The 13696-nt window shown below is 39.3% G+C and overlaps 1 long non-coding RNA gene across 2 annotated transcripts in view; it reads right to left on the bottom strand.

Annotated features, from left to right (window-relative positions):
- LOC145713630 (uncharacterized) overlaps nt 1–13696 on the bottom strand; it is a 71775-nt gene that overhangs the window by 4075 nt on the left and 54004 nt on the right. For both annotated transcript variants that reach the window (XR_014136664.1, XR_014136663.1), the window contains exons 3-4: nt 7682–7761; nt 6165–6254 (exon numbers count right to left, since the gene is read on the bottom strand). This is a non-coding gene — a long non-coding RNA (uncharacterized LOC145713630). The remainder of the gene's footprint in view (nt 1–6164; nt 6255–7681; nt 7762–13696) is intronic.

Here is a 13696-nt window from a genome sequence, read left to right on the forward strand (position 1 = left end):
CCCTCCCCCTTTTTGCCTGCCTAGCATCCTTTGAGACCAGGATAGTCCCAAAGCACCATATCCCTCAGGAAAACTTCCATGTCTGCTTCCCACCTCCACTAGTGTGCCCCTCTTTGAAACTCTCGCAATACCTTCAGCATAAAACTGTCGTTGGATTTACCACACCTCATTAGAATATTGTCCGCTTCTCCCACTAGCCTGGGAGTGTCTTGAGGACAGAGTCTGTGTCTTATCCATGGCTATATTTCCAGCACCTAACACAGTGATGAAAAAGTATTATCATACATCTCAACAACGACAAAAAATAAATAACGATCCAAAAACGGACAAAGGAAGGACTTGAACAGATATTTCGCCAAAGAAGATATACAATTGGCCAATAAACACATGAAAAACGCTCAACACAATCAATCATTAGGGAAATGCAAATTAAAACTACAATAGGTTACCACTTCGCACTCACTAAGATAGGCGTCATTCAAAAAATGGAAAGAAGTGTTGATGATGATATGGAGAAATTAGAACCCTTGTGCATTGGCTGGTAGCCATGTAAAATGGCACAGCCATTATGAAAAACAGTCTGGCAGCTCCTCAGAAAGTTAAACAGAATCATAAGAATCAGCAATTCCACACCTGGGTACATACCCTAAAAATTGAAAGCAGGGACTCGAACAGATACGTGTACACCAATGTTTACAGAAGCATTTTTACAATAGCCAAAATGTAGAAACAATCCAAGTGTCCATTAACAGATTAATGGATGAATAAAATGTAGTGTGTGTATATATATATATATATATATATATATTATATACCATGTGATGTATATACATACATACATATATGTGTGTGTGTGTGTATATATATATATATATACATATATATATATGTAATGGAATATATTTGGCTTTTAATAGGAATGAAATTCAAACACATGCTACAACATGGATGAAACTTGAGCACATTATGCTAAGTGAAATAAGCCAGACACAAAAGGGCAAATAATGTATGACCTCACTTACATTAGGTCTTAGAATAGGTAAATACATACAGACAGAAAATGCAATAGAGGTTACCAAGGGTTAGAATGAATAGGGAGTTACTGCTTAGTTGGTAGAGAGTTTCCATTTGGGATGGTAAAAAAGGTCTGGAGCTGAAAAATGGTGACAATTGCACAACATTATGAATATACTTCTGTGAATTGCACATTTTAAATGGCTAAAATGGTAAATTTTATGATATATATAAGCGTATTTTTTTTTAATGTAGTATCATGGAGCACCTGGGTAGCTCAGTCAGTTGAGTGTCTTAAGTTGGCTTTGGCTTAAGTCATGATCTCGTGCTGCCAGTTCAGAGCCTGCTTCCAATCCTGTCTCCCTCTCTCTCTGCCCCTCCCCCGCCTGTGCTGTCTCTCAAAAATAAACATGAATAAATAAATAAATAAATGAATGAATGTAATATGTGTTGAATGAACAGATCACAGAAATGCCCTTTTGGCCTCCCTGGTAACCTTATGTTTCAGATATATGACAGATCTCTTTTTTTACTTAAATTTTAGTTACTTAACATCCAGTGCAATATTAGTTTCAGGAGTAGAATTCACTGATTCGTCACTTACATACAACACCCGGTGCTCATCACAAGTGCCCCACTTAATACCTGTCACCTATCTAGCCCATCGCCTACCCACCTCTTTCCATCTACCCTCAGTTTAATTCTCTGTCATTAGGAGTCTCTTGTGGTTTGTTTCTCTCCCTTCCCTTTCTTCCCCCCTTCCCATATATTTATCTGTTTTGTTTCTTAAATTCCACACATGAGTGCAATCATATGGTATTTGTCTTTCTCTGATTGACTTATTTTGCTTAGCAGAATACATTCTAGCTCCAGCCACATCCTTGCAAATGGCAAGATTTCATTCTTTTTAATGGCTGAGTAATATTCATATATATGAGTATATTCATATATTCATATATATATTCATATATATATTCATATATGAGTGTATATATTCATATATATATTCATATATATAATATATAGGAATATTACTCAGCCATTAAAAAGAATGTATATGTATATACATACATACATATATATACCACATCTTCTTTATTCATTCATAAGTCAATGACATTTGGGCTTTCTCCATACTTTGGCTATTGTTGATAATGCTGTTAGAAACATTGGGGTGTATATACCCCTTCGAATCTGTATTTTTGTATCCTTTGGGTAAATACCTAATAGTGCAATTGCTGGGTCATAGGGTAGTTTTATTTTAATTTTTTGAGGGACCTCCATACTGTTCTCCAGAGCATCACAGATCTCCTAGTGGTATTTCATATAATTAACCTTTTTTTGATACTTCTTTTGTGGAGAATAAAAAGAAATTACTCAGATATAGATTCCATTATAAAAGACCTTATAAACCAAGAGAGGAGAAAATATGTTAGAGTTAAATCTCATTTTGTGGCAAATAATAGAAATTTAGTCAAATCAGTATAGCAGCTAGGAAGATACTCCACAAAATGAGTATAAGGAATTTCTTTATTTCTCCAATTTAAATTGAATTTTCTCTGAGTCTCCATCTGATGGACTGATAAATAATCTAAAACCTTTCCCTCTTCCTCCCCCAGATGCTCATTCAAGGACCTTGAGAGTTTTACACAGTATAAACGTTCAGAGAGAGGTATTCTAGTCTTATGTCCACACTATTCAATATGCTCACTATCCAAGTTTACATGTTTCTTAAAAAAATTTTTTAATGTTTATTTATTTTTGAGAGAGAGAGAGAGCATGAGAGGCAGAGGGGCAGAGAGAGGAGACACAGACTCCAAAGCAGGCTGCAGGCTCTGAGCTGTCAGCACAGAGCCCGACGTGGGGCTGGCTCAAACTCACGGACTGCAAGATCATGATCTGAGCCGAAGTCAGAGGCTCAACCGACTGAGCCACCCAGGGGCCCCGTAGCTTACATGTTTCTTTAAAAGCAGATGACTCAATTGAAGGCAAGGACTCAAACAGATTTTTGTACACCCATGTTCTTAGCAGTATTAGTCACAACAGCCAAAATGGTGGAAGCAACCCAAGTGTCCATCAATGGACAGACAAAAATGGTATATCCATACAATGGAATATTATTCAACCTTAAAAAGGAATGAAATTCTGACACATGCTACAACATGGATGAACTTTGAGAACATTATGCTAAGTGAGATAAGCCATTCACAAAAGGACAAATACTGTATGATTCTACGTATATGAGGTACCCAGATCTGTCAAGTTCATAAATGCAGAAAATAGATGGTGGCTTCCAGGGGCTGGGGACAGGGGATAGGGAAAGTATTGTTAATGGGGACATAGTTTCAGTTTTGAAAGGTGAAAAGAGTTCTGGGGATGGATTGTAGTAATGGCTGCAAAACAATGTGAATATATTTAATGCCACCAAACTGTACAATTAAAGATTATTAATATGATCATTTTCTTCCAGCTTTATTGAGATATAATTGACATATAACATGTGCAAGTTTAAGGTATACAATATGATGATTTGATGCACTTATATATCACTAAATGTTTACCACAATAAGGTTAGTTAACATGTCCTTCACCTTACATAATTGCCATTTTGTTGTCATTGTTGTTATGTTGAGAACATTAAAGCTCAATGCTCATAGCAATGGCTCAGGTCACGATCTTATGGTCTGACTTCGGCTCGGGTCGTGATCTCGCGGTTCATGAGTTTGAGCCCCACGTCGGGCTCTGTGCCGACAGCTCGGAGCCTGGAGCCTGTTTCAGATTCTGTGCCTCCCTCTCTCTCTGCCCCTCCCTTGCTTGTACTCTGTCTCTGTCTCTCTCTCTCTCAAAACTAAACAAAATAGGTAAAATGGTAATAACAGTAGTACATTATAAGGATATGGGTGTCTATTTGTCAGAGTTCTTCTGGTTATGAGTGACAAAATTCAAAATAAAGATTAAGAGGACATCATAGTAGTAGGTCAAGGAGTTGAAAGATCCAGGGACGGTTTGGCTTCAAGCACAGCTGTATGCTGCTGCTCAAGCTGTGATGTTAGGGATCCACCACTCTCCTTTTCCGAGCTCCAGTTCCCTCCATGATTGTTATTAGAAGGTCTGCCCTTGCATCTAACTAGATTAGCAACCTAAAAGAAAGTGCAGTACTATTTCTAATTTTTTAAGGATCCTCCATACTGTCTTCCACAGTGGCTGCACCAATTTACATTCCCGCCAACAGTGTACAAGGGCTTCCCTTTTCTACACATCCTCACCAGCACTTGTTATCTCTTGTTTTTGTTTTTTGTTATTTTTTTATAATAGCCACTCTAACCGATGCGAGGTGATACCTCATTGTGGATTTTTTTAAATATAGTTGACACGCAACGTTACATTAGTTTCAGGCGTGCAACATAGTGACTGGACAAGTCTCTAGTTTATGCTGTGCTCTCAAGTGTAGCTCCCATCTGTCCCCATTCAGTGCTATTACAATACCACTGGCTATATTCCCTATGCAGTACCTTTTATTCCTGTGACTTATTCCATAACTGGAAGCCTGTATCTCCCACTCCCTTTCATCCAGTTTGCTCATCCCTCCACCCCCTTCTCTCTAACAACAAACAGTTTGTGCTCTGTATCTGATTCTGCTTTTTGTTTGTGTATTCATTTGTTTTGTTTTTAGATTCCACATATGAGTGAAATTGTATAGTATTTGTCTTTCTCAGTCTTATTTCACTTAGCATAATTCCCTCTCGGTCCATCCATGTTGTCACAAATGGCAAGATCTCCTCCTCTTATGGCTGGGCAATATTCAAGTGTGTGTGTGTGTGTGTGTGTGTGTGCGCGCGCATGTGATCACATCTTCTTTATGCATTTATCTATCAATGGATACTTAGGTTGCTCCCATACTTTGGCTATTGTAAATAATGCTGCAATAAATTTAGGGATGCGTATATCTTTAAAATTAGTGCTTTCATCTTCTTTGGGTAAATACCTACTAGTGGAATTGTTAGATCATATGGCATTAATACATTATTCACAATATCCAGGACATGGAAACAACTTTGGTGCCCATTGTTGGATGAATGAATAAAGAAGGTGGTGTGTGTGTGTGTGTGTGTGTGTGTATGTGTGATGGAATGTTAATCAGCCATTAGAAAGAAGGAAAATGTGCCATTTGCAATAATATGGATGGACATTGATCACACTATCCTAAGTGAAATAAGTCACAGAGAAAGACAAATGCTGTATGATCTCAGTTATATGTAAAATCTAAAAACATTGAACTCATGGAAACAGTAGAATGGTGGTTGTCAAGGGCTGAGGGGTGAGAGAAATGGGGAGGTGTTGGTCAAAAGGTACAAATTGTCAGTTATAAGGTAAATAAGTTCTGAGGCTCTAATGTAGAGCATGGTGACTATAGTTAATAATATTTGTATACTTGAAAGTTGCTAAGAGAGTAGAACTTTAATGTTCTCACCATAACAACAAAAACAAAATGGTAATTATGTGAGGTGAAGGATATGTTAACTAACCTATTGTGGTGAACAATTTACAATATATACATGTATCAAATCATCACAATGTACACCTTAAAATTACACATTATGTGTCAATTCTTTCTCAACAAAGCTGGAAAAAAATAAAAGAAGAGAATGCATTGTTCTCAGTAGTTCCAGTCTCGTTCTAATGGCTGATTCATTGGCCTGGTTTTGGGCACATGATTATATCTGCTTAGATCACATGCCCATTCCTGATGCCAGGGGATAGGACATTCTAATTGGTCAGGTTAGAGTTAGAGTTTATGCACCTATTCTTTGAACCAGGGAAGGGGACATCTCTGCTTAGAAGTTGAAGATTGAAAAAGAAAGGGGGGGGGGGGGGAGAGTGAGAGAGAGAGCAAAAAAGAGTTGGTCCCTCAAAGAGAAGCCAAAGTGCCGTTTGCAGAACAACCGGGAACGTATGTTGGACAGACAAAAGTAACATACAAACTTGATAGTCCACCCAATTTACAGAAGGTCTTCAACTAATATAACGCCACTATACCATACACAAACGAAAATGTACTCATTACTCATGCCTTCTAAATAGAAAGACAATCCAAACTCGTATATCCCAAGTGCACCCAACATTAAGCCCAAGATCCTTCAGTGACTTACAGTCATCTTGAGCAGGTCTTGATGTAGCTCCCCATGGTTTCACATCTATAGGTAAACTGTACATTTGACCATATCCAAAACAGTCAGTGTCTAATAATAGAGGGAAAACAGGATGAACTAAATAAAACCTCCCATTTGGAAATACAAAAAAAAAATTGATACAATACATGAAGTTTGCCAATCAATATATTGACTTACGTATCATGTACATAAACAGCAAGAACTCCTTGGCAGTAGAGTGCGTTCTTGGTCAGCCCAGCTCCATGTCTCGGATTCTCTTCTCTGAGATCATCTCCCTTGTGCATTGTCCTACTTGGCTATTCCTGAAAGGGGCATTAGGGAGGTTTACCCTTCTGGAGACTGCACCATTTCAGAAACCCTCTTCCTGTGGATGTGAGTTCAGTGACGTCGGGATTGCCTTAGGGGTTGAAAATCAAAAGCCTTTGGGGTTTTTTGGCCAGGCTTGGCTTTTCTGTAGCAATTCACTTCCTAGGGTATGGCCATCATCCTCATGGCCCAGGATGGCTGACGAAACTCCAGCTATCATATCTAGATTCCAGGCAGTAAGATGAGGAAAGGTGAAGAAAGACATGCCTCCATCTTTTCTAAGGAAACTCCTCAGAAGGTCCATGAAACACTGTTGCCTATGTTTCACTGACCAGAACTTAAAGGTATGACCATGCCTAAAAGTAAGGGAGGTTGGGAAATGTAGTCTAGTCTTTTATTGCAAATGGTAGTGTGCCCAGATAAAAATTGGAAATCGGTTACTAAAGAAAGAGAAAAAGAGATATTGCGGTAGGCAACTAGCATTCTGTACTCTAGCACAATAGGTTTTGATTTAAATCGCATTTCATGGGGTGGTAGTCAAAGGAAAAGATGTGAACTCATGTTCTTGAATCTTCACACTAGCCTAGATGTTTCTGTCCTTGAGCAATAGGCTACAGGACTCTGCCCAGGCCCCTAGTCCCTCAGTTAAACGACCTCCATCTTGGCTTTTGCATTGAGGTCACAAAAAAATCACCCTAGGGTAAGGGAGACGCGGCTAATCTTCTTCTTTCATTTAAGATGCATCTGAGGTAGTGGCCCTCCTTTTAATAGGAGTAGGCCCTTGAGGAATACCAGGGGATTCTGGATTTTCTCAGGCTCCATTCTAATACTCCACTGTGTTTCCTTTTGTATATATTTTTAAGTTTTCTTTTATCTTTTCTATGTGCTCAATGTCTGCACTCTACCCATTTCCCTATTCCTAAAATAACCTTAGTGAGCTGTCACTCATAACTAGATCACTGTCAGTGGGTTTTGCCCTTGGTCTGACAGAGAACTGTTAAAGAGAACCTACTTGAGAAAGACGTAGACCATCAGTTGTATCTTCAGCTATGGCTGCCAATTCCTTGCCACTGATTGTACCAGCTTCAGTTTTGAGATACAGAAGCCATTTGTTTTTCTCTCCTGTAAGTCTCCAAATTATGGAACAATTGGTCAATTTAGACTATAGTCCATAAGCAGAAAGCACTTACCTTAGAAATGCTGTATTTCTTGTTACGTTTCCTTGCAGACCTCCTCAGTTCTAGTTTGAGTTAATTCCTCTCTTGCAGAACTTTGATGCAAGCAACAAGAAGTATTAAATTTCAACATCCTGATTTTTCCCTATAATTTCTTCTAACACTACAGCCATTCCCCTCTACACTTCTTTATTCTCCTTTGTTCAAAACAACTTTCTTTGTTCCTCTGAGCTTTCTGCTGGCCCTAACAATTCTTGGATTAACATATCCTCAGTGTAGTCAAAAACAATGGGACTCCACAGAATGCTTGAGTCCCAAATTCAGATTTCCTAGGGAGAGAATCTTACTGATTCCATTTGGTCAGTTGCCCAGGCATCATTAATCAGCTATGAAGGGAGGAGGGCAATGATTAGGTACTATGAATACAGAACTCTCCCCCCTGCTATTTTGGACTGTTATTCCCCACGTAGAGATTTTGTTGTCTGGGTAGACAGCTGAAAAGTTGCCTACTACAGATGCAATCATAAATAACTATGATGCAAGATAAATACCACAAGAAAGATAAGAATTAGATGCAATACCAGCATAAAGGAAAAAGAGATTTCTTCCAGTGAAGATGCTTCGTGGCAGTAAAGATGGAGGCAGAGATTGGAGTGATATATCTACAAGACAAGGAATGTCCAGGATTACCAACAAACACCAGAAGCTAGATGAGGGACAAAAGAATTCTCCAGTATGGGTCTCAGAGGGAACATGGCCCTACTGAAGCCTTGACTTTAGACTTAGAGCCTCCAGAACTGTGAGAGAATAAATTTCTTGTTTTAAACTACTCAGTTTGTGGTGCTTTGTCACTGCAGCCCTAGGAAACTAATATACACTCTAAAGTGACAGATACCATGTGCTCCAAAGCCCTCCCTTACCTCTGAAGGACATCTTAATTATTAACTTCGCCAGTACAAACAATGACTTCACATGGGTGAATCCTCACTGCTACTCATCCCACCCCTCTGACCTCTCATTCATTCCCTTTAAGGATCTTTTCCTTGTAACTTATTTACTAGCACAAAATTATCTATAATTTAGCCTTTCTAACATTATAAAGAAAAGACCTTACAAAACCACCAAATTACTCTTCGTAATGATGATTTATTGTGTAATTGGTATGAGTGGTACGCCACAAACTTGGGGATGGGAGAACTATCATATTTCTTCATTTCCTTTAAGCCAAATGTATTTCAACTGCGCATCTCTGTGCTGCAAGACTGGCAAAAAATTAAATTCCAATCACTTTCTGGAGCTTTCTACACTCCTTAGGATCACACAGATACTCAGGAGCTTTGTGTGGCAAGTGTCAAATAGGGAAAGAATCTCTAATCGTCAGGCCGTCATGCCTTCTCGTCCAAGCCTGCACGGTGTTGTAAAAGCAAGCAGTTGCGCTTCTCCCACGCCTAGGGGAGAGCCACAGCACCTAGAATCGAGCTCCTAAAGTTGACCAAAGATACAGTACCTTCAGGGGTTCTGTCAGGAGGTGGCCCCAGATCTTACTACTCCCCAACTGTCAACTGTCAGTCCTTCCCAAAGCTTGGAGAAATCTCACTCCTTCTTCTGTCTACTCTAAAGTCAACTACTTCCTTCCCCTCCTTTGAGCATAATCCTTACAATATGCTTAGGATTCCAGGTAAGACAGACTCTGGACCCTGCAACGCAACCCACTCTCTCCCCAGGAAAGAAAATATTCCATTCCTTTTTTGGAATACAAGAAAGGGAAAGTAAAGGGAGAATAAACACAGTATCTCAACAAATTACTCTGCCTCACTTACGTACCGGGATAAAATAACACTAAAAGCTTATATTTTTGAGCACTTACTATGTGCCAGACATTGTTTTCAGTGTTCAATGTGTATTAGCTCATTTCAGACTCAAAATTGATCTGGTAGGTGCTGTTATTATTGTTGTTTTCCGGATGGAGAAACTAAAGCACAGAATTGATGTCACTGGTAGAAGGTCATAGAGCTACTAAGTGGCAGGAATAGTATCCAAACATAGGCAATTTGGCTCCAGAGACTGCTCCCAACCTTATTTCTACGGTCTTTCAGTGGAACATATCATCTTCTTATCCATGTAGGTATTTTAAATCCAAGTAATTCCTAGATTTGGATTATCAGGGTTCATTCAGAACCTCAGTTATAGCTCCTTCTTCCCTACATCCTCTATATCTATAGGGCCTCTAAGAGCTGGATCTCTCAATAATCCACCACAAGGACACATAACCTTCTTCGTGTCCATTCTATGGATGTTAGCCCTTGCCATCAGTACTTTTTAGTATAGAGCGCGATTATAAGGCAGTGTTTCAAGCCAAACAGTCTTAGATAACGGTTGGCTTTGATAATGTGCACATCTCTGGTTCAACCTATCTTGGCTGGAGTTAACTATATTCCTAGCATTAGTCTCTCTCAATGCATATGGCATAGGCTCTAGTAACTTTATGCAGAAAGAATCCTGGGGCCAATCTCTTCATTAAGGGGCTGTGGGAGTGGTAGTCACTAAGACTGTCCAAGACTACAGGCCAGGGTCATTGCTAAAGAATGAAGATGTGGCAACTCTGGCTGGAGCTTAGCAAGTATTCTAGTGTCATAGGTCAGGCTAGATAATAGGTCAGGCCCTCCTTTCCATGTACCTTAGGCTGGTGAACTGCTGTAATTTTCAGAAAGAACCCTGAGCCAGATAATAGGCTCCGGTGGTGAACAAATGCCTTCTTGCCATTCTTACTCCTTCACGTGTTAACTATGGCCACATATAAGAGTTCCTTATACTCAGTAACTCAATAATAAAACCACTAAACACAAATGTAAAAGATGTCTCTGAGTATATACTTGTACCAGTCAGAAGGACTTTAAGTTAGGAAGTCAGAGCTTTTGCCTGAAAATATGAGGACAAGATGAGACACGGTCAACACATTCATAGCTTTTCCGGTGCATAAGTGTGATCCACCCAGATGGGTCCCTCAGAGCCATTAGGTGCAGAACTTGAGTTCTACATTTAATTTTACATTTTAACATAAAATATTATGCTTTCTTATCATTGCCCAATCGTAATCATGACATGTTAGATCTGGAATCAGAATCAAAGATAGGACAAGCTCAGAGAAGCCAGATACAATCAATGTTAAACTTATAAAATGGAGGCCAAGCAAAAAAAAAAAAAAAAAAAAAAAAAAAAAAAAAGCTACTATGTTCATTGGACAAGGAGTCCAGACAAGAAAAGTAATCATAAGTGGTTAGTCCGTGGTCCCATTGCTTTGCTGTTCTTTAAGATATAAATTATAGAGATCTAAATATTTATATCTAGTGATTTTTTTCATCTTCCTGCTTAGAATCTTTATTAAGTGTGGACCAGTTCATAAGATCAGTAGAGGATTTCTCAAGTCATGCGTCAGTGAAACTCCTCCTACCTGCCATTGTGTCAAATCCTCTATATCCTTTTATGTGCATAAACTTAAGTGGTTGTCAAGGTGAATCAGCCTGCAAATGTCTGGGCTGGAAAAGTGCCTTGCCTCTTTCTATTCTTCATATTTACCATGCTAAGTTTTTTAAATGCTTTCATCCCTGAGAGCTTCTCGGTAACTCTTCTGTTCCTTCTCTTTCAAAATCTGAATCATGTATTTCTTTCAAGGCTCAGTTCACTGCCCAACGATAATCATGACATGTTAGATCTGGAAATATCCTCAGAGCTCTCCAGAGCCCACTCACTTGTTTTCTAAATGAGAAAATTGAATCCCAGAGTACGGAAGTGACCTACCTACTAGTTCTGGAACCTAGGTAATCTGATTCCTAACTTGGTGCACTTCTTACCCCTGCACACCAACTCAGGAAGCATCAGGCATATTCATTTGCCCAGCTACATTTACAAATATTTGAAAAATAGATATGGAGTCAAAGACAAAAATATTAGCTTTATTGCTGATAAGGCTTGGAAAATGTGGCCTGGATCTGTGGTCACAAGCGGCTTCTAATACCTGTCACTTCCACCTCCTCCACGTCAAACTGGACTAACTCGGAACCAAGACAAAGAACCAAGAAGCCTAGGCCCAAAGCAGTTACCACATGGCAACATCATGGTCGGGGGGAAGGCAGGTCTGAGCCCCACATACTCAACCTTTCTTCCTGATCTCACCAAACATAGAAGTCACCTCTCCTCTTTGATAAAAACAGTGAGAGGTAGAAAAAATAGCACAAACTCTATTCAATATTTATAAAGAGGTCAAAGTCCCACTTTTAAGGACCAAGGTTGGAAGACGTGAGGAGGAAAATGGTTCCCTCTAATGATCTTTTGTTCCCAACAAGTTTGCAAGTGACTCAAATCTGGGGCTCTGTTTTGTCAGTAGATACTGGAAATGAACAACTGCTATTTAAACAGAGGGGGAGGCAAACCATAAGAGACCCTTAAACACAGAGAACAAACTGAGGGTTGATTGGGGGGGAGGGAAGGGGGGCACTGGGTGTTGTATGTAAGTGATGAAGCACAGGAATCTACCCCCAAAACCAAGAAACCAAGAGCACACTGTAGGTAACTTGACAATAAATTATATTAAAATCAATAAATCAATAAGTCAATAAATGAGCCCAACATCTTATTCTCCTTCTTGATTTCCCGTTGGGAAATCACAACTCCTCTTAAGTCATTAATGTAGTTGTAGTAGAGTGGATACCCTTACCCCATCCTTCACCCAGTTCCAGAGGTGGATATATGACCTAGACCAGACCAAACGGGCACAGCAGTGTATTTAAAAATGGGCAGGTTAAGACAAACTGTACCAATATGAGTCAAATTGAGACTCTGCTGGAATTATTAGCAAAGAAATGGCACTCTCTTTCTGCTCGGCTTGTTAACGCCTGAGAATGTAAGCCTGGGGTTGCTGATTATCATCTTTGTCATCATGTGGGAAGAATCTGCCTCATAATGTTGCAAACATAGGAAAAAGCAGAGCTGAGACACAGGCAACGACAGAGGGAAAAACACGGAAAGATCCTGATGATATCACTGAGCCCCAGTACCCGATTGTTCCCTAAACCAGATTGACCTCCAGACTTTTTCACTACATGAGCAAATGAAACATTTTTTCCATATAATATTTTAGCAATCTGGAATAGGGTTTCTATCATAACTAAAAAGCTACTCACGCAAACACCTTTTTTCTCTTCTTTTTTAGTTTATTTATTCTGAGAGAAAGAGAGAGAGAGGAGGGGGTGGGGGGGAGTCCGAGCAGGGGTGGAGCAGAGAGAGAATACCCAGGAGGCTCCGCACTGTCAGTGAAGAGCCCAAATCAGGGCTTGAATCCATAAACCATGAGATCATGACCTGAGGTGAAATCAAGAGTCGGATGCTTAACTGCCTGAGCATACCCAGGCGCCCCCAAAACATCTTCTCTTTTGACAAGGCTAGATTACTTCCTCTCACTTTTGTGGTTTTCTGATCAACAGTCTTTGCCTATCTCAAAATCCATCAACTTAGCATTGGGATGACACAAATCAGTTCTTTTGACTCTCCTTCTTTACGATTATTTTCAATGCATGCATTTCCCCCTTCCCAGTTAGTCTGTGTTTGCATGCCAGAAATAAGGTTTTACACTTGTTTTTTATTTTCTTTTTTTATTTCCCAAATCTATCGAGACATATTTGACATATAACATCATGTAAGATTAAGGTGTAAAACTTAATATATGTATATGCTGTGAAATGATCACCACAATAAGGTTAGTTATTGCTTCTGTGAGTTCTGTGAGTTACTGTCCCTGTGAGTTGTTTCTTTTAGATTCCAGGTATAAGTTAGATCATACGGTATTTGTCTAGACAAAATGAAAAAGCAACCTATAGAATGGCAGAAAATATTTTCAAGTCATATATCTAATAAGGTATTAATACCCCAAATATATAACAAATTCACACACCTCGACAGAAAAAACAAACTCATTGAGTCAGCCTACTAAGAGCTTTGTAAAGGCCTGAGTGTGCAATAGGCATCTGAAATTTT

Source organism: Panthera onca, chromosome X (genome assembly GCF_046562875.1).
Source record: "Panthera onca isolate mPanOnc1 chromosome X, mPanOnc1 haplotype 2, whole genome shotgun sequence".
Taxonomy (NCBI): Eukaryota; Metazoa; Chordata; class Mammalia; order Carnivora; family Felidae; genus Panthera; species Panthera onca.